The sequence below is a fragment of the Mustelus asterias genome, chromosome 20, assembly GCF_964213995.1.
Source record: "Mustelus asterias chromosome 20, sMusAst1.hap1.1, whole genome shotgun sequence".
Classification (NCBI taxonomy): domain Eukaryota; kingdom Metazoa; phylum Chordata; class Chondrichthyes; order Carcharhiniformes; family Triakidae; genus Mustelus; species Mustelus asterias.
Genome location: NC_135820.1, coordinates 25,996,801 through 26,017,520, shown reverse-complemented (window position 1 = coordinate 26,017,520; position 20,720 = coordinate 25,996,801). Strand labels below are relative to the sequence as shown.

The following is a 20,720-nucleotide window of genomic DNA, read 5'->3' as shown; positions in this document are numbered from 1 at the left end:
ACTATTTATTGTTAGAAATACAATTAGTATTCCGCTGGATTGCCACGTAATCCCAGGCATTACAAGGGTTGTTCAGCTTTGTGTTATTAAGAATAGAAATTTTAAACTCCGCAGCTCTCCATTAAAAATTGGATTGGAATGAATTTCATGGTATCAGATCACAGAGGAGTTCTAAAGACTTCTAACACTGTATTCCTATAACCTGTATTTTATGGCATAAAATATGATTGCAAAGGTGACTGACACCTTTTCCTATATTCCAATGATATATCAAGCCCTTCTCACCACAGATATGATTTCTCTCTCACTATAGTACTTGGAGTACTGTGCTCAGTTCTGGTCGCCTCATTACAGGAAGGATGTGGAAAAGATTGAAAGGGTGCAGAGGAGATTTACAAGGATATTGCCTGGATTGAGTGGCATGCCTTATGAGGATAGGCTGAGGGAGCTCGGTCTTTTCTCCTTGGAGAGACGTAGGATGAGAGGAGACCTAATAGAGGTGTATAAGATGTTGAGAGGCATAGATCGGGTGGACTCTCAGAGGCTTTTTCCCAGGGTGGAAATGGCTGCTCCGAGAGGACACAGGTTTAAGGTGCTGGGGGGTAGGTACAGGGGAAATGTTAGGGGGAAGTTTTTCACACAGAGGGTGGTGGGCGAGTGGAATCGGCTGCCGTCAAGGGTGGTGGAGGCAAACTCAATAGGGTCTTTTAAGAGACTCCTGGATGAGTACATGGGACTTAATAGGATGGAGGGTTACAGGTAGGCCTAGAAGGTAGGGATATGTTCGGCACAACTTGTGGGGCCAAAGGGCCTGTTTTGTGCTGTAGTTTTCTATGTTTCTATGTTTCTCTTAATACCTATTTCCACAGTGTTAGTCAGTCAGCATCATCCAGGTGAGTCAACTGCCACTATTAAACGCCGGCATCTCCACATCATCACTATTAAACTAATCAGAAAGTACGAATTCTACTTTGACAGCATGGCGCAGCTTTGACAGGAAAATATCCCATTGGTTATTTATAACACTGCACAGGTACTAACACTGGCTTTGGGGACTCTAATTCTGCACATGGCATCTTATGGATACGGTGATAGTAAATTCATATTTGGGGGTAAGATTCAATATTTGTAATCTTGATAAACCACACAAGATATGCTTCACTCTAAAGAAGTTGAAGACCTTTTCCTGCCTGGGTGCGTAATATTATTCAATATACTTATTTCATACAGGTGGTGTAATTAGATTCAATATAATCAGTCATCTTACAGGGTAGGTCAAATGATTCCTGAACAACATAGTGGAATGATTGAACTATATTGGTTTTTACTGTCAGCGAGAAGCGTTAGAGCCCTCAGGTTTCTGTTTAAGAAGCCAGGGGATGAAGACTGAATGGTTCATAATTGTATGTCTTTTCTTGATCAACAAGTCTGAAGACCCTACTGATTGCTGCTTCTCACTACAATCTATTTTCAATATCTACTATGCTTTCTCCTGATATTTCAATACCTCAAAAAAACCTCATAAAAGCACCAAGATAGAGTGGAATGGACAAGTAGAAAAAGAACAAGATTAAAGTCAATGGAAAAAACTCTTGGGAATCATGTGCCGTGTAAAACAGGTTACTGTTTCACTTTGAGACCCTTGCCCCTGTCAATTTCTGCCCACAAAGCCTGCTTACAGTAAACTTCCATTAGCAACAAAATGAACAGAACTCTAGCCATGATTCCGCTTCTGTTCACAATTATGGGTGACAAAGGCCATCTGAACTATCTCATCTCATCCATCCAGGGTGACATGTATACATACATATTAGGAACGGGGTAAGCCATTTAGTCCCTCAAGCTTGCTCTGCTTCTTGATAACATTATGTACATTATACGTGTATCTGCAACTCAAAAGTACATGTAGAGCAAATTGGGACATTGTGATAAATGCTGTTTTTCTATCAGTACACCTGCATGTAGTAGGTAGAGTGACTGTGGTAATGGTGAAATTGGAGGCCTAATGCTGATTCCCTAATTAATCACAGAGTAATCAACTGATCTTAGGAAATCACTACAGTTACAAAACAATTCAACTCTGTAGCTGATACAACCATACCATTCTGACATCTTGGGTACCAACCCACAATATATCATGAATGGCATCTGCTCCTTTTATGCTATGATGTGGAGATGCCGAGATGCCTTTTATGCTATGACAGAATTCCCAGGATTTGTCAATGAGACATATACTAGTAGCTCAGGAAAAATGTAGATTGAATTGATCTGCATTTTTCAAAGAATGATACATGGTCCAAAACATTAGTGTGGCCTTAACTCAAGAACTAGATTGTTTCCACTTACCCTGGGCACTGTCATACAAATTGTGTTGTATGCGGCAAATTTACATTTTATCTAGCATGAACCGAGGATGAAGTATAGATTTGTAAAACCTTTCTCCTTGTGACAGATAGGGCTTTAATTCCCAGGCTTTGTAGGAGTAATAAAATGGGCAATAGTGAGCCAATACCCATGTTTTCCATTACTCCTGGCTTTTAGTTCCTTACATTTATTTTTTTATGAGGACCAAGATTCTTAAGCCTCCTCTGGTGCATCAACACAGGATGACATAAAGGCATAATGAAAATTCAGACAACTATTTATATGGCAGCTGAAATTCAAAAGAGAATTTTGAGAAGGGTACAGTATTTAATTTGCGGCACTAAACCTTAAAGGTGATTCTCCCAAGTAGCCCTTCCTCCCCATAGCACTTGTCATTGCCTGCACTCCCCTCCCCCGGCCAGACTAATTAAGTGTGGCAGGTTTCCTTCCCTAAAGGACATTGGTGAACCCTGATGGGTTTTTAACAACAATCAGTGATAATTATCATAGCTTTATATTCCAGATTTATTAATTGAATTTAAATTCCACCAGATACCAAGGTGGGATTTGAACACATGTCCCCAAAGCATTAGCCTACACCCCTGAATTACTAGTCCAGTGACATGACCACTATATCATCCCATTCCTGTGTGAATCTGGGATCTGTTTGGCTCTGTACACTGTGTGGTGTATTTGTCGATTTAAGGTTTGGGTGTGGTGTGATTAACAAGTTTTACGGTGCATTGGAATTTTAAGACTGATCTTGTTCTAGACGTTTTTGTCTAGTATGCCATTGTGTTGTGTTGATCTCTAACCCACTGGAAGCAGGCCAGACACATTCAGCAGGAACTCTTAATTCCTGGTAATTTTGAAGCCTATGCAATTACTTGCAGTTCAGGAAAGCCACAGAAGAGGAAAGATACTTCACAGCTTCAAGATTGTTGAAACATCTGCAGACTATCCCTGAAATCTCTCACCTGCTACAAACATGGGCTGCAGATAGTTTCGAAATCATTCCGAGATCTTGAGTGAGAGGAAGTTGATTGATTAACCAATCGCAAACTAACATTAACACAGCATGAAAGAAACTGGCAAATGAAAGTAGATGAGTTGTGAGACACAAGCCTTTAAAAAAAACCTGACAGTAATCGCAGATATGTGCCTGAATAACAATAACAGTCAGCTCACAACATCTAGCAACAGAGCAGTTCTGCAGAATTCACACTGCACCGAATGTGCTAGGATTAATCAGAGCTTGTGATATTATTGAATTGAATGTATACACCATTATATCTTTCTAAATGTTTATAAAATCTTGCACCTGGCAAATACTTTGTCACCAGTGTTAAAATAAACTGATTGGAAAATCTGGGTACATCTGCCCTTGCAGATACGAAACAATTAGAAGCAGTCACTGAGTTGCAGTCTGAAATTTACAAGTACTGTTGTTGCAATTTCACTTTGACTGGCCTCAGTAGCTTTTAAGTAGCTACAGTTACCTGCCTCTCCTTACTTCGTCCAGCTGCTTAAAAGGGACAGGCTAAGACAACAACTGAACGTCAGAAACAAAAACAAAGTGCTGGAAAATCTCAGCATGTCTAGCAGCATCTCTGGAGAGAGAATACAGCCAACGTTTTGAGTCTGAATGATCCATGAGGGGTAGGGTCTGAAATCCTAACCAAAATTTAGGAATGTTTTCACTTTCAGTGTTTTTTGAAATGCGTATTGCAGAAATGCATCTTTAAAAGCTCTTGTGATCCAATATCTCGGTGAATTTACTGCCCTGACTGATGCTTGCTGTTGTTTCTACTGACAATCTGATGGTGTGAAGGAACAGAAATTGTCAATCTAACTCCGAGAAGGTATTAACATGGACTAATGTGTAAAATGAAAAAGAAAATGCCGATAGATACACAGGCAGGAAGACTTATTGTTGGAGATTGAGTTGAGAGTTTTACTGTGCTGTGCCTGTCACTTAGGGCCTGATTTTACCAAACATTCACGCCAGTTTTCGGGTGCAAAATCGTGGTAAAGTCATGCATCGGGCCTTTAGCGCGATCTGCACCCGAATCCGAGCAGATCGCGGCTTTACCGACACCCGATTCGGGCGTGGGTCCGGCCCGCGCCTGAATCGGACGGCCCAACGATTTAAATGCATTTGCATGCATTTAAATCGACTTAATGAACCGCGCGCCCAACTCTACCGCCAAATCCCACTTTACCACCGCACGGCCCAATCCGGATCCGCGTTTTTAGCGACCTGCAGTATAAAAGTCCGAAGCGGATTTCTATTCTGCAGGGGAATCTCCGAAGCCCATCCTCCCCGACCATCCTTCACGGACCCCCCCCCCCCCGCTAACCACCCCGGCAGACCCCCCCCCCCCCCCCCCCCCCGGGATCAGGCACCCCTGGGAGGCAGGCCCCCCCGGCAGACCCCCCTGGGATCGGACCCCCCTGGGAGGCAGGCCCCCCTCGGCAGAGCACACCCCCAACCTACCTCGATTGCTGGTCTCCCTCCACCATCCTTCCGACCTGCAGTCCTTCACGAGCCTGCAGCACCTTCCTGACCTTCTGCTGGCGTCTGCCGGAGGGGGGGCGGGGGGCGGGCTCAGATGGATCTCTGGTTGGCGGGGGGAGGATGGACTGGGGAGAATCTTGCAAACTGCAAATGATGTAGCATCGTCTTTGTGCTGCCTAATTATCTATGGGAAAGGTAATTAAACTACAGTGTCCTAGTGAGCAATTAGTGACCTGTATAATACATTTGTGATCTGTAACTGGATTGTTGATGCTCAAATGTTCAGAGTCCTGTGGTGAACTTGGAAGAATTGTCCCCGTGGTGGAACTTGGTTGGAAAGAAGATTCAAGGAGATTACTAAATCTTGTTTTCATCTGAACATTGCACAGAATTAGAGAAATTCCCTTTGGAAGATAATGTCAAAATTATAATCGCAGGAACTAAAAATCTGACAGTCAAAAATTTGGGAAAATATTTCAAAATATGGATGGGGGATATATATTTTGAAATATTTTCCCAAATTTTTGACTGTCAGGTTTTTAGTTCCTGCGATTATAATTTTGACATTATCTTCCAAAGGGAATTCCTCTCATTCTGTGCAATGTTCAGATGAAAACAAGATTTAGTAATCTCCTTGAATCTTCTTTCCAACCAAGTTCCACCACGGGGACAATTCTTCCAAGTTCACCACAGGACTCTGAACAGTTGAGCATCAACAATCCAGTTACAGATCACAAATGTATTATACAGGTCACTAATTGCTCACTAGGACACTGTAGTTTAATTACCTTTCCCATAGATAATTAGGCAGCACAAAGACGATGCTACATTATTTGCAGTTTGCAAGATTCTCCCAAGTCCATCCTCCCCGCCTCTCTGCTCTCTCTGCTGTTTTTTCTTTCGCGCCTGGGCGCGCTGCTTCGGATTTTTTCGAACTGCGCATGCGCAGTTCAGAGCTCCGATCGGTCCGGCAGCGCTAAGCCCCGCTCACAGCGCGGTTCGGACTGGAGCCGGCAAAACGCGTATGGGCGCACTGGAAAGAGGATTCCAGGCTCGGATCTATTTGACGCCCAGATTCAGCACTTAGACTCAAAATGGTAAAATCAGGCCCTTAGTGTCAGCTCAGAGATTGGGGAGGTTGCTAATTCCAATTAAATGTATTCCTGGAGATTTTTTCCCATGACTTTGTCCCCATACTCCAGGTTTTAGTCCGCCAACACATCCATCCTTGTGATGTACTGCCTTCCTACACCAATTGGAAAGCAAAAAGACTCATTACTCAATTGAATGAAGTTTGATTGTCAGCCAAACAACTTTCTTCTCCTCCAATTTCAATATTTTTATCTCTGGTAAGGAGGAATGTTCAAAAAGACTGAAAAAATGAGTCATTTTTAATGTCCGGATGATTTTTCCCCAGAATTGCACACAGTAGTGTCCCCGAAATTGGATCTTCACTTCCTGGAGACTCCAGGCCAATCCTGGAGGGTTGGCACCCCTGGGTGACAGCTGTCTTGCTTCCGAGTCAGGTGTTTTTGGCTTTCAGTCCCACTCCAGAGACACGGGCGCTAAAATCCAGGCTGGTATTCCTCTTGCAGGGCTGAGGGAGTGCTGCACTGTTGGAAATTCCATCCATCAGATGAGATGTGAGACGGAGTTCCTGCCAGCTCCCTCAGGTGGTCATAAAAGATCCTGCAGTGCTATTTTGAAAAGGAGCATGGATGGCCTCCCTGGCGTACTGACCAACATCACAGCAAAGATTGACTGGAGAGTGTTTTGGATGTCCTGAGATGGTGGAAGGAATACAAAAATGCAAGATCCTTCTTTCTGTCTTGGTTCAGTTTAGTTCCACATGTTGCACTCGTGCCTGAGATTCCTGGGTTGAGGCTTCCAGCCAGGATTTCAGATTATATTCCCTTGATAATGCATGATTAAGAGATGTAATGAGGCTGTTTAAGATAATTAAAGGATATGATATGGGAGATAGGGATTTCATTACTCCCACCTTGTCCTTTCACAAGACTTCCCTTATATCATTTTACCTTCTCCCTGACTTTTCCTGAGCTCTGTACTTGCTCAGAGACTAATCCTCAACTTCTTCCGGTTCTTGTGAAAGGTCATCAGCTTGAACCTGCCCCTCTCTCCACATATGCTGCCCTGATTCACTGAGTGCTTCCAGTATTTTCCGTTTTTGTTTAAGGCTTGTAGCCTCCTCAACAATTTTGTGTTTGTGCTGGATACTGGGAAATTGTTTCTTCTGTGGGAGGGGGGAAAAAGTGTCCCGAATTTGCACCAAAACAAGCTGCTGAGGCTGGAGGGTTGTTGAAAATGGATAGATTTTTGTTACACATTGTTATGAATCAAGGTGAGCAAATGGAGTTAAGTTGTGGATCAGGCATGATCAAATTCAATGGCAGAACAGACTCGAGGGGGTAATGTGGGGGTACCGAATGGCTTCATCCTCTTTTATGTTCCGATGTTAAGTGTAATACTGAGGGGCGGCACAGTTGCAAAGTGGTTAGCACTGCTGCTTCACAATGCCAGGAACCCAGGTTTGATTCCGGCCTCGGGTCACTGTGTGGAGTTTGTATGTTCTCCCCGTGTTTGCGTGGGTTTCCTCCCACACTCCAAAGATGTGCAGATTAGATTGATTGGCCATGATAAATTGCCCCTTAGTGTCAGGGGGACTAAGAGGGTAAATATGTAGGGTTACGGGGCCCTGGGTGGGATTGTTGTCGCTACAGGCTTGATGGACCAAATGGCCTCCTTCTGCACTGTAGATTCTATGAATGCTGCATTGTCAGAGATGCTGGCCTTTTAATGGGATGTTAAATGAAGACTCTTATTGGCAGCTCAGGTGGAAGTTAAGGGTTCTACAATACTATTTTAAGCAGAGCAGGGAGTTCTCCTGAAACCCAGCTCCAAGATAGGTCCATCACCAATCCAGATTAGCCGCTCTTTTATCTCATTTGTAGAAACATGTGGTGTGAAAAATGGCTGCCATGTTTGCTTATTTATCACTTCTCTGAAAAACTCGGGGAAATGTCTGGGAAAGATGATCATGTGCTATCAGTTGCTTTTGAGACTTTTAATTAAATAATAGTCACTGAGAACTTCATATAATTCATTATTTTGGAACCTGACTACAACATAGTGAGAGTTACCTGCCAGTTATAGGAATTGGGCTGAAATGTGTTGCTATTAGACTAGTTATATACAAACATATAAAATAGGAGCAGAAGTAGGCCATTCAGCTCCTTGAGCCTGCAACGCCAATCAATAAGATCATGGCTGATCAGTTTGTGTTTCAAATTCCATATTCCTATCCACCCCGATAACCTTTGATTCCCTTACCTAACAAAAATCTACCTCCACCTGAAACATATTAAAAAGACCCTATCTCCACAGAGGCAGGGTTCCAAAGTCACACGACCCTCAGAATAAAAATTCTCCTCATCTCTGTACTAAAAGGGCAACGCCTAATTTTAAACAGTACCACCTAGTCCTGGACTCACCCACAGGAGGAAACTTTCTTTCCATGTCCACCTTGTCAATACCGTTCAGGATCTTATATACTTCAATCAAATCACTCCTCACTCTTTTAAACTCCAGTGGAAACAAGCCCAATCTGGCCAACCTTTCCTCACAAGACAACATGTTCATTCCAGGTATCAATCAAGTAAACATCCTCTGAAGCACCTCTGATGCACTTACATCCCTTCTTAAATAAGAAGACCAAAACTGCACACAATATTTGAGATGTGGTTTCACCAATGCCCTGTATAACTGAAACATAACTGAAGGATAGCATTCCATTAACCTTCTTAATTCCTTACCGGTGATGATGCTGGGTTGTATATAGTACATTGGCAGTGCAACTCGGAAAAACAGCTAGGGCTATCCTCTCACCTCCTGCCACTGAACATTTGAGAATTCATGCGATTTGGTTCCAGACCAGACCCGGTATTGTCGCCGTGGAGATGCTGATGTCATGAATGATTATTCTACTTCAGCAGACCATGACTCTCACCTTCATGGGAGCTCTCCAATATAACCTTGATGGACGGAGAGAAGGTCCACTGGAATGCTTACAACATTGAGTATGAATATTGCTCTTCTTTCCCTGGGGAAGCTTCTTGCACCAAATCCTGTTCACCTAGAACCCCTGTGCTGCCAGACACATTTTGACCTCTCTGGCCTAGCTGGCTATGTCCCAGTTTTATCGTGCTCATCTTTATTCCTTGCTTCTCTCTAACTTGCTAAAGCTCTCTGAGAACTCTGTGTTCCTCCACTTCTGGCCTCTTTTCTTTCATCTGTCTCCTTCACCGCACTATTTGTAACCATGCTTTCAACTGTTCAAGCTCTGAGCTTTCTTCCCTAAATCTCCTCTTCTCCTTTAAGATCCTCCTATAAAAATATTTCTGTGAACTTCGGAGCAGCAGTAAAGGGCATTCATCCCCTTGAGCCTTTTCCTTAGTGTATTAGATCATGACTAATTTGTATCTTAACTCCATTTACTAGTCTGCTTCGATATTCCTCAATAACCTTCCTGAATAAAGATCTATCAGTTTTCAAATTTTGAATTGAGCCTCAGCCCCGAGGGCTTTTTGGAGCACAGCGCTGAAGATTTTCATTACCCTTTGTGTAAGGAAATGCTTCCTAATGTCCTGCTTGAATGGCCTAGCGTTAATTTTAAAGTTATGCTCCCCTTCCTCTGGACTCCATACTTACCTCATCAACTTCTCTGACCAACTTAAACACCTCAACTATCTTCTATGGCCCAGTACCAATTCTTGCCTGATTACTTCCTGTGAAGTATTTTGGTATGTATTATTATGCTAAAGACGTAAGTTGCTGATGATAAGGTCATGATAATTGTCTCCACAGCAATCACAGCCTCAACCAGAGTTGACCAGCGTGATTTGAATCCGAACAAAGTTGGGCAATTAATTTTTCCATGTTACTTTCTCCATGGCAATGCCTCCACCAACCAATCAGCACTCTCTTCTCATGCAGTATAGATTGTTGTTACTCTTATTTTTGATAATTTCTTGCAAATGATCCTGGCACATCTCTTTTTTTCAGCTAGCTCAAATTCCGTGCTACCAAATGACTATCTTGTCGCCCACAAAGTTTTGGAATCGGGTGACAAGCTGTATAATGCTCTTCTTTCTTACGCTTGGAAGCTTTGTTGAAATGGAATTTAAGCAGCTAATAAGGATTACTTCCTGCCCTGACACGACACACAATGGGAAATATTTCCTCCAAGCTCATGGTTATGAAATCATAAATCCATGTTTCTTGAACGGGTAAATAATGTCGCTGCCGCCCCCACACTGAGGAACCCTTCCCCACAATAACGGTCTCAGTGTATCTTTCCTCATTGCTTCAGTGACTCATGTGGATGGAGTGAGGTGCCTGACACTGATGTCACATTGGCCAAGGCTCAGGAAGAACTTGGTTTCAGGGCTTGTAGCCAACCAAAGAACCTCAGTTTGACTGTGAGAGCTAACAATAATTTCACTGAGAGCCAGAACTGGTTCTGTGGCTCCAGGTTGCCGACCTCAGAATGCTCCAATCGAATCACATGACCCTTGCCATCAATTGCTTTGAGTTTATTTATTGAAGCAGTGTTAATATTGTCCCTGGGAAACATACACAGACAGTCTATATCTAAATGAACTCACAAAGGAAAATGACTTGTTTTATGAGCAGGTTTGATGACTGATTTAAGTTTCCATTTATAAATATTTGAAGTTGACTTTGCGCCACTATTCGTTATTAAGCCTGGGTACATGTTGCAAAATCTGCTTTCACTTATAATTGGCTAATTTGTGTCCTGTTTGCAAACTGGCTCCCTACTGTACCACAGGCAGCTCTGTGCAAATGAGTGATGACTATGTGCTTCAGCAATAAGTTCTTACTGTGGGACAATTGCCAATAAAACTGTTAACTCTTATAGTTGCTTCAAGGTGCTTTGCACCATTGGTGTTCATAGAATTCCTGCAGTGCAGAAGAGGCCATTTGAGTCTGCACCAACTCTCCGACAGAGTCTCTTACCCAGGCCCTCTCCCCTGCCCTATCCCCATAACCCCACACATTTACCATGGCAAATCCATCTAACCTACACATCATGGGATACTAAGGGTCAATTTAGCATGGTCAATCCACTAACCTGCACATCTTTGGACTGTGGGAGGAAACCCATGCAGATACAGGGAGAATACATAAACTCTACAGTCACCCAAGGCCAGAATTGAACTCTGGCACTGTGAGGCAGCAGTGCTAACCACTGTGCTGCCTTGCCACCCAAGATTGTGAGTGCTTATTTACATGCTACATCGATTGCAACAGGGTATAGCTGACAATGACGTTGCTGGAAAATATTTCAGCTGTTTCATTAGTTAAAATTGACAAGCACTAAATTTGACCCTAAAATAAATGCAAAACACTGCGTATGCTGGAAATCTGAAATAAAAACATAAAATGCTGGAAAGACTCAGCAGGTCTGGCAGCATCTGTGGAGAGAGGAACACCATTAACGTTTCTCAACTCCACATGACTCTTCAGAGCTAAAGAGAGAGTGAAATGTGATGGATTTGATACACCTTAGTGGGGGTGATGGAATAAAATAGAAGATCAGTGATTGATGTGAGCTTGGAGAGAGTGGACAAAGATGTTTAGGCACAAGACAAAGGAAGAAAAGTTAAGAACAAGTGACAGATGGCCCTGTGGGCGAGGAGTGGGGGACATTGGCATTGGGATGAAATAATTTTGTATTAAAAAGAGTCAAGATGGAGGGGAAAGTTCACAGTCTAAAGTTGTTGAACTCAATGTTGAGTCCAGAAGGCTGTAATGTGCCTAATCGGAAGATGAGGTGCTGCTCCTCGAGATTATACTGGGCTTCACTGGAACATTGCAGCAGGCTGAGGATGGATGGATGGACATGTAAGCATGAAACGAAGCCACAGAAAGGTGATATCAGGACAGGCGAGCGAAAGTTTGGTCTAAGACATAGGTTTTAAGGTGCAACATAAAGGAGGAGAGAGAGGTGGAAATGTTACTGCCTAGGCAGTCGAGCATATGACCATCAATCAAAATTGGAGCTGCGCAAGAGGAAAGGGTTGTGGGGTGGAGCAGATTACAGATATAGAGAAGGGGCAAGCTATGTGGGGATTTGAAACCAGTGATGAGAATTTGGAATTGGAGACATTGCTGGATTGGGAGTCAGTCTAGGTCAGTAAGAATGAGCGATCCAAAGAGAACTGTTTCAGTGCCAACTGTGAGAGTGGGTGGATATTCTGAATTTGCTTTGGCGCCTGTGGTTCATTTACCGCATGATTGACGTCAAGTAATCCTTTCATTCACATATCAGCATTAGAAGGTGCAGTGTTCTAATTGGCCCAATGTTGAGAGTTGAAATTGAATTGAGGATAGTTAGGCCCAGGGTAGGGCTGCCAAGTCCAAAACCGGATGTCCAGATAGGAAAAGTGTGGCTAAAGGGTAGGTAGGAGTGGGGATTGAATTATGATGTTTGCTTTGCTGCTGACGGGAATTCACTGAAAACCACATTAGCCTTAATGTTAACATCAGAGGAGAAGCGGTGAGAAATGGTGTTTGACATACAGTGTTTGATTTGCAGCCTCCGTCGGAGAAGGGAACGGTGGCAGGCAGCCACTAAATATAGTGCTGGTTTCCAGGCTCTATCTGCCTCTGAGCAAGGGAGACAGGCCTATCCACCTGCATGTGGTGGCTGGACAATTCAACCAATTAAAGCCTGTTAACAGAGGCTGACCGAAGTTAGTCTCATACACACGCCTACCTTTCAATAAATCAGAGAGGGGGTGTCTCCATTTTGTAACCCCATTGCTGCTGTTTTCAGGCTGAAAGAGCTCTGTTGGGTCCTCCAGTTACAAGAGCCTTGATTGGATGGCGAAACCGCCTCTTACCACTCCAGGGAAAGGCACATTGAGTGACTGTTTCCCGCCCAATTTTCGGATTCATTCGGATTCATGTTTGAGTCCGTCGGCAGGATTCAGAAACCCATAGGGAAAATCCAGCTCTCAGTCTGTGGAGTGGACATCCAATAATCAGCCTGTTCGGCTGCAATCATAGTCTAGCAGATATTGTCCCTGAAAACTGGTCTAACAAAGAGGGGAGAGTTAAGCAGTCATTAGTGTCCAGCAGCAAGGGAGACCTGTTCATCCCAAAATTCAGTGCCAACTGTGAGAGTGGGTGGATATTCTGAATTTGCTTTGGCGCCTGTGGTTCAAAAATGAAAAAATGTGCGGGTTAGGTTGATTGGCTGTGCTAAAAATTGCCCTTAGTGTCCTGAAATGCGTAGGTTAGAGGGATTAGTGGGTAAATAGGTAAGGATATGGGGGTAGGGCCTGGGTAGGATTGTGGTCGGTGCAGACTCGATGGGCCGAATGGCCTCTTTCTGTACCGTAGGGTTTCTATGTTTCAGACGCCCCACTCAAGGGATAGATAAACTCAAGCTATTGCTGCTAAGACGATTGACTAGAATTAACGGAATCATTTGAATGTTCGGAGGATTGAAGAAAACCGTTCAACTAAGGGGTTTGACATGTGAGCTTTAACTTGACCTGCCTCCTCCCAGTATTTTGTGGTAAGAATTTTAATTGAATAGCGGTTAGTGGGGACTTTTTATATAATGGATTGTTTTAAAATCCAGTGGTCAAAATATACTGCAAATTATCCTCTCAGTCATGGGGACTGGGCTGAAATGTTTTTACCGTCAGGCTGGATAAAGCTGTTTTGTTTCCCTAGTGATGTTTGCCTTGTACCACAGGGCGATGAGGGAAAAAAAGCACCTAATATTCGACCCCTCCCCATTTCTGCCTTTGAACATTTGAGACTTCCTGTGGTCTGGTTCCAGGCCAGGCCCAGTATTGTTGCTATGGATACATTAGTGATGGTCTGCTAAGGTAGAACAATGCCTCACCTCAACAGCAGCTTTCTAAGTTGACACGACAGGTTGAATGAAGATCTCTTACCTCCAAAGGCTCAGTGACTCTCCAGATATACGTACAGCATGGCCTGGCTTGGAATTAAGTTTCTTCACCCAGAGGGTGGTGAATGTATGGAATTCACTGCCACAGAATGTAGTTGAGGCCAAAACGTTGTCTGATTTCAAAAATAAATTAGATATAGCTCTTGGGGCTAAAGGGATATGGGAGGAAGGGGGGATGAGGATATTGAATTTGATGATCAGCCACAATCAAAATGAATGGCGAAGCAGGCTCGAAGGGCGAATGGTCTACTCCTGCTTCTTGTTTCTATGTGACGAAAACAGAGATTGCTGGAAATATTCAATAGGTATGGCAGCACCTCTGGAGGGAGAAAGTGAGTTAACATTTCTCACAACAGAGAATAATCGAAAATTTAACAGGCTCAAGTAAAAGGGGCAGATTTTCCAGCATTTTCAGTATTTTGCCTTTGTATGATGTTGAGCTGTCACTGGTCTCTCGAGGCGTATATACATCAGACATTTCTCAAAGCACCACCAGTCCTGATGAAGAGTCACAACTTGAACTTCGACTCTAAGTGGGATTTTCCAACTTTGCTATTAGCAGGCATTGTCAGGGTGGGATGGGTAAATTGGGAGATCGCTCCAAATGTCTCGAATCCTTCTGCAACAACGCCTGCCGCTGGCTGGGCAGGAATATCCGGTCTCTGTGTCTCAGTCTTGGAAACTTCAATTGATTCAGAAAGCATAGTCTTTTGGAAAGAGGGGAAGAGAGAGAAAGTTCAGATTTCTACTACCCCTCTGTGTGAAAGAAAGTTTTCCAATTTCATTCGTGAATGGCCAAGCTGTAATTGACGATTGTGTGCTTTGTTTTGGATTCCCCTACCAGAGGAACTAACTTAACTTCTTCCACCGTATCAGAAACCTTAATCATCTAGAAGCATTCAGCTCAGTCAGAAGTCATATGGCCCATTGTCGCTGTGCTGGCTCTGATAGAAATATCCAAATAGTTCCGCAGATTCATATCAAAATGTTAACTGTTTCTCTTGCCACAGATTCTGCTAGAAAGGCTGAATTTTTCCAGCAGTTTCTGTTTTCCTTCCATTTACCTTCCCCCATTGTCTTGCAAATTTTTCCCTTTTCAGTCACTATTCAATTTGCTGTTGAAAGTTACTACCAAATCTGCTTTCATTCCTGATGGCATTGTGGCACAGTGGTTAGCATTGCTGCCTTACAGCATCAGGGACCTGGTTCGATGCCAGCCTCTGGTGACTGTGGAGATTGTACATTCTCCATGGGTTTCCTCCAGTTTCCTCCCACAGTCTAAAGATGTGCAGGTTAAGTAGATTGGCCATGCTAAATTAATTGCCTCTTAGTGTCCCAGATGTGTAGGTTAGGTGGATAGTAGGTGACACAGTGGTTAGCACTGCTTCCTCACAGCGCCAGGGACCCGGGTTCAATTCCCAACTTGGGTCACTGTGTGGAGTTTGCATGTTCTTCTCATGTCTGCATGGGTGCTCTGGTTTCCTCCCACAATCCGAAAGATGTGCTGATTAGGTGCATTGGCCATGCTAAATTCTCCCTCAGTGTACCTGAACAGGCGCCGGAGTGTGGCGACTAGGAGATTTTCACAGTAATTCATTGCAATGTGAATGCAAGCCTACTTGTGACAATAATAAATAAACTTTAAACATTTTGGTAAATGTGCGGGGTTACGGAGATAGGATGGAGGGGAGGGTCTAGGTGGGATCTGCTTTGAGAGTCGGTGCAGACTCTGGGCCAGATAGCCTCTTTCTGCACTGTAGAGATTCTATGGTTCCACATTAGCCAATTAACTCTGTGTCTTTCTGCCTATGATGTGGAGATGCCGGTATTGGACTGGGGTAAGCACAGTTAGAAGTCTCACAACACCAGGTTAAAGTCCAATGTTCTGCCTATGCCAGTCGACAAAACTTTTCATGGTTTTTAACACCTCCATTAAATCTCTTCTGAGCTTCTCTCCTCTAAATAGAACTATCTTTAGCTTTTCCACCCAACTGAACTCCCTTATCCCTCCCTTATCCCTCTATCTTGTGACACCCATCCTAAAGTATGGTGCCTTGATATAGACACAAAACCTAACTGACATCCAATCAAGGTTTATCATAATTTCCTTGCTTTTATGTCTCTGTTTATAAAGACAAAGACCCCAAATGCCTTTTTTAACAGCTTTATCAACTTGTCCTGCCACCTTCAAAGACCTGTCTGTGAAGCTCCCACCCCCTGCAGTGTCTAGTTCCTTGCACCATTTAGATTATCTCATTTGCTTATATTGTCCCTCCTGTTTTCCTTACCAAAATAAAGCACTTTGTTTTGCTCTACAATGAATTTCAGCTATCACATTACTGCCCAGTTTATCCCCATCCCTCTGTGTCTTTATCCTCTGAGGTCTGCTCACCGTTCTCCTCACCGTTTATTATCTATTGTAGCCTTGTAATTGTTATAGTCATTGAAATTATGCCCTAATACAGTGGTCCTAATACCTGACCCAATGCACCTCCCTCTGGTTTGACTAACTTTCACTATTAACCCCCGTTCTCCGTCCTTCAGTCAATGTTGTATCCATGCTGCCTGTGCCCCTTTAACCCCATGAACCTCATTTTTTCTATCCATATCATTAAACTTCAGTCCTCTAAACTTCTGTACCTGAGGGAAATAAATCCAATTTTACACAGCCGTTCCTATGATTTAACCCTCACAATCGGCACCCTCCACTCAATTGGCCTCTTCCGCGTGCGGTATGTGGATTATATACCATGTTGGAGCCTGTCAGGCTGAATGGCCTGCTTCAGTGCTATAAACAGCGCCGTGATCTAGCAGCCCCATTGATTGTGAGTTCAAATTTCATAATGGCCAAAAACGTGATTTGTGCCAGCGACATCTCAGTTTGAGATCTCCCCCCACCACCCCTGGCGCTGGTGATGTGATCAGTTTCCAGCTCTTTCTGAGTGCAAACCTGATTTCCATACATTGTAATAAGTGAACATCTACTTAGTAGCCTTGACGCTGTAGCATATGCCCACACTTAATCCTCCACCCACCCAGCATGATGTTACGCTGATGTGAATCACTACTGCTTTTCAAAAACAAGCCGGCTGCGGTGACCATCTCGGGCACGGTGGAAAGTATATGGGTGGTGTGAGATGTGGGTGGGCAGTGCCAACCAACCCGGTGGCAGAACCGGGTTTGGGCCAGGCCCTCTAAGAAGCCCTATTTGGGGTGGGTGGGGGGGGGGGGGGGAAGGTGGTGTCCCCCTTTTGTGTGATGGCAGAGGGAGACCCCAATCCCTGCACCCAGAAAGAGCTGGAAACTGATCACGTCACCAGTGGCGGGGGTGGTGGGGGGAGTTCTCAAACTGAGATGTCGCCGGCACAAATCCTGTGGTTAAGGGGGGTGGTGCCCCGATGCTTAGAGAGTGGGTTCCCGATGTCTGTTTGAGAGAGGAGGGGGTCCTTTCATTTAAGTCGGAGATTGGAGCCCTCTTTTTCAAAGATGCTCCCCCCCACCCCCCTCACCTATTTCGGGATAACTGGCCTCGCTGGTTTGTTTAGGCCCCCTGCCAGCAGAGGGTGTGACTCTCACTTCCCCTTTTAAAAAGCACAGTGATGTTCAATATGGTGAGAAAAGCCAGCTTTGTAGCCTGCGAGCTTCACACCCATTCCCTCGCCTGAACCAACACTTTTCCCCCCCATTTCTGGGAAGATTCCATCCAGTATGCAACATATGTGATGCCTGTGAGTATCCTGCTTCCATCTCGCTTTATGTCCAGCCATTTCCTATCCTGTTTGAGTTGAGTTGCTATCTGATTTTCGTTTCTTTGCTCTGTACTCTCAGCTCAGTTCCCTTCAGCTTGTCCGGACATTGTCAGGCTGGGAATAAGCTACGAGTCATACCTAGCTGCCCCACCAAGATAACCAAGTGAGAATCAGAAATTAAACCCAAACATAACTGGAGGTAAGCTCACAAAAGATTCACCAATGTGACCTTTCCAGAGAAAAATCTCAGTTGTTCAAATAGCTTTTGTTAAATTGTAAAAGGTATGAGAACTTAAAGTACTCTTGGCAAAACCAGCTGAGGTCAGTCTGGACTAAAGGACTTTGAGAGTTGAATTGTGGTATCAGTCAAGGTTTTGGCATCACTCCAGCAGTGATCCCTCCAGCATCGTGTCTGTCTATCACATTTCAGGATTTCCCCCCATCTTCCCTGAAGATGCTGACTATTGCTAGTTACATGAACTGGCTGTTCTGTATCCTGCCCAAGTAGGTCTCTACAGGCAGTGTATCTCTGCGTATCTGAGTATGTGTCTATGTGCGTGCGTGTGTGTCTGAGGGGTGAGTAGGTGTGCGTGTGTGGTTCTCCCTGTGTCTGCGTCAGCCATGCTAAATTCTCCCTCAGTGAACAGGTGCCGGAGTGTGGTGACTTGACTTGGGGATTTTCACAGTAACTTTATTGCAGTGTTAATGTAAGCCTACTTGTGACACTAATAAAAATAATACATAAAATGTGTGTGTGTCTGTGTGTCCAACTCTTATTCCCAGGGTTGTGGTGTTCCTCTCATGACCTGGGTCATGATGTTGTGCTGTTGTCTGCCTATGAGAGCTCAGACTTCTATTTGCCAAGTTGTCTAATGATTGACTAGTGACCGTCTTGCTTGGGAAGAGTGAAATAATTGGGGTCTAAGAGGCCAACTTGATGATGGGGAATTGGAAGCAAGCCAACCTCCTGTGGTAATGCAATGCCCGAGTCAGGCAGCTGTGCAGTACTCCAGAGCTCTGTTAACGATTAACCATCAATGTCTGGGATTCTTCCTGGTTGCCTCCAGAAAAACCTGCAAGAGAATGACCAAATGTGACTGACAACTGATAGTTTATCATTTACAGCAGAGAGGTGGTGCAGCCCATTGCTTTTGTGCCAGCCCTTTGCTAAGAACATTCTATGAAATAATCCCACTGTCCGACTCTGATGTTCCGTACCTTGCACAGCTTTGAGCATCTGTCCACTTTCCTTAAAGGATTGATGCTCCATGAACTCTCTCGAATTCTATTTCTGTCTCCTCTAACTCAGTAACCATTTTAGATTGACTAAACAGCCAGATGATTTCGGGGAGGATTTTAACCCTGATGGGGATGGGTATGAAGGCAGGCAGATATGCAAATTTGCCCTGCCAGTTGATATGCTGGTTCCATCCCAGGCCACAAGCCTTTTTCCAGGAGGTTGGAGGGTGAAGGGGCGGTGGGGGCGGGTGGGGGGGTGTAGGGGTTGGGGGCAGCATAGCAAGTGCAGGCTAGCTGATTCAATTAATGAGTTACCTATTGTTGTTGGGGAGCGGGGAATGACTGGGATCTTCCAGTCACCCTCCAGGGCTAATCAGGAACAGAGAAGCAGTCTCCTGGGGACAGACTGGAGGGGGGGGGGGAGGTGGTGTAACATTCCAGGCTGTATTACTCCTTCGGCATCGGCTTGGCTTCAGCTGCAGGCATTGGCTGCCCTTTGAAGGGGATTACACACTCCCCCCTGTCCCCAACACCCCCACCCACTCACAACGTGGGTCTGAATCGTAGAATCTTACTGTGCAGAAGGAGGCCATTCGGTCCATTGCGTTTGCACCGACCACAATCCAAACCAGCCCGTATCCCCATATCCCCATACATTTACCCTAGCTAGTCCCCCTAACACTAAGGGGCAATTTAGCATGGTCAGTCCACTTAACCCGCACATCTTTGGAGTGTGGGAGGAAACTGGAGCACCTAGTGGAAACCCACACAGACAAAGGGAGAATGTGCAAACTCTACACAGACAGTGACCCAAGCCAGGAATTGAACCCGGGTCCCTGGCGCTGTGAGGCAGCAATGCTAACCACTGTGCCACCCAAAACAAATATGGAATGCTTCACGAATTTGCGTGTCATCCTTGCGCAGGGGCCATGCTAATCTTCTCTGTATCATTCCAATTTTAGTATATATGCTGCCAAAGCTGGTTGCAGAGTTGGAGGGAGGCTGCCTCCATCTTGTGATGCCCTTTCCCTCCCATCCCTGCAAAGGCCACCTGCTTCTGCTTCCCAACTGAGAGGCTTCCTTCGGGTTCTCCAGCTTTGAGATCCTGTACTGTTAATTAGACAGCCAATCTGTTCTCTGACCAGTATTTCGCCAAATTAAGGAAAAGCACAGCTCCTCCCCACAGCGTGTGAGCTTCTGATCCTTATTTGATCCTAATGTTGGGGTTTTGAAGGTGCAAAGATATCTTGCCCTTGGTCTATCCTTATTCATCCTTGGACCAACAGCAAATTTTCATAACCTCTGTGTAATTTTCTCTTCCCCTCCCTGCTCCAGTAGATATAATCCCAATGTCTCTAGGTTTTTCCTAACTATAATGCTCAGTGCTATATGTCGGCCTTGCCTCAGTGGTAGCACGCTTGCTGCTGAATCATGAACGTGGTAGGTTCGAATCCCACTCTACAGAGACTTCAGTACATAATCCAGGCGATTACTCCAGTGCAGTACTGAGGGAGTGCTGCTCCATCAGAGGTACTGTCTTTCTGATGATGTATTCAATCAAGACATTGTTATCTTTCTCAAATAGAATTAAAAGTTAATGATTGTCCTAAAAACCCATCTGATTCACTAATGCCTTTTAGGGAAGGAACCCTGGTCTGGCCTACATGTGACTCCAGATCCACAGCAACACTCCTCTGAAATGGAGGGCAGTTAGGAGAGGCAATGAATGCTGGCCCAGCCAGGGACATGCGCATCCCACACCCATATGCTTGGCTGAGTTTCAAAATCAGGTCGTTCTGAGTTGACAGTTTGATGACAG

General features: G+C 44.5%; 1 non-coding gene across 1 annotated transcript; it reads right to left on the bottom strand.

Moving 5' to 3' along the window:
- Positions 1–19,780: 19,780 nt before the first annotated feature.
- On the bottom strand, positions 19,781–19,883 carry LOC144508771 (U6 spliceosomal RNA). Its single transcript, XR_013500336.1, has one exon. It is a non-coding gene; the product is annotated as a U6 spliceosomal RNA (small nuclear RNA).
- Positions 19,884–20,720: the final 837 nt, after the last annotated feature.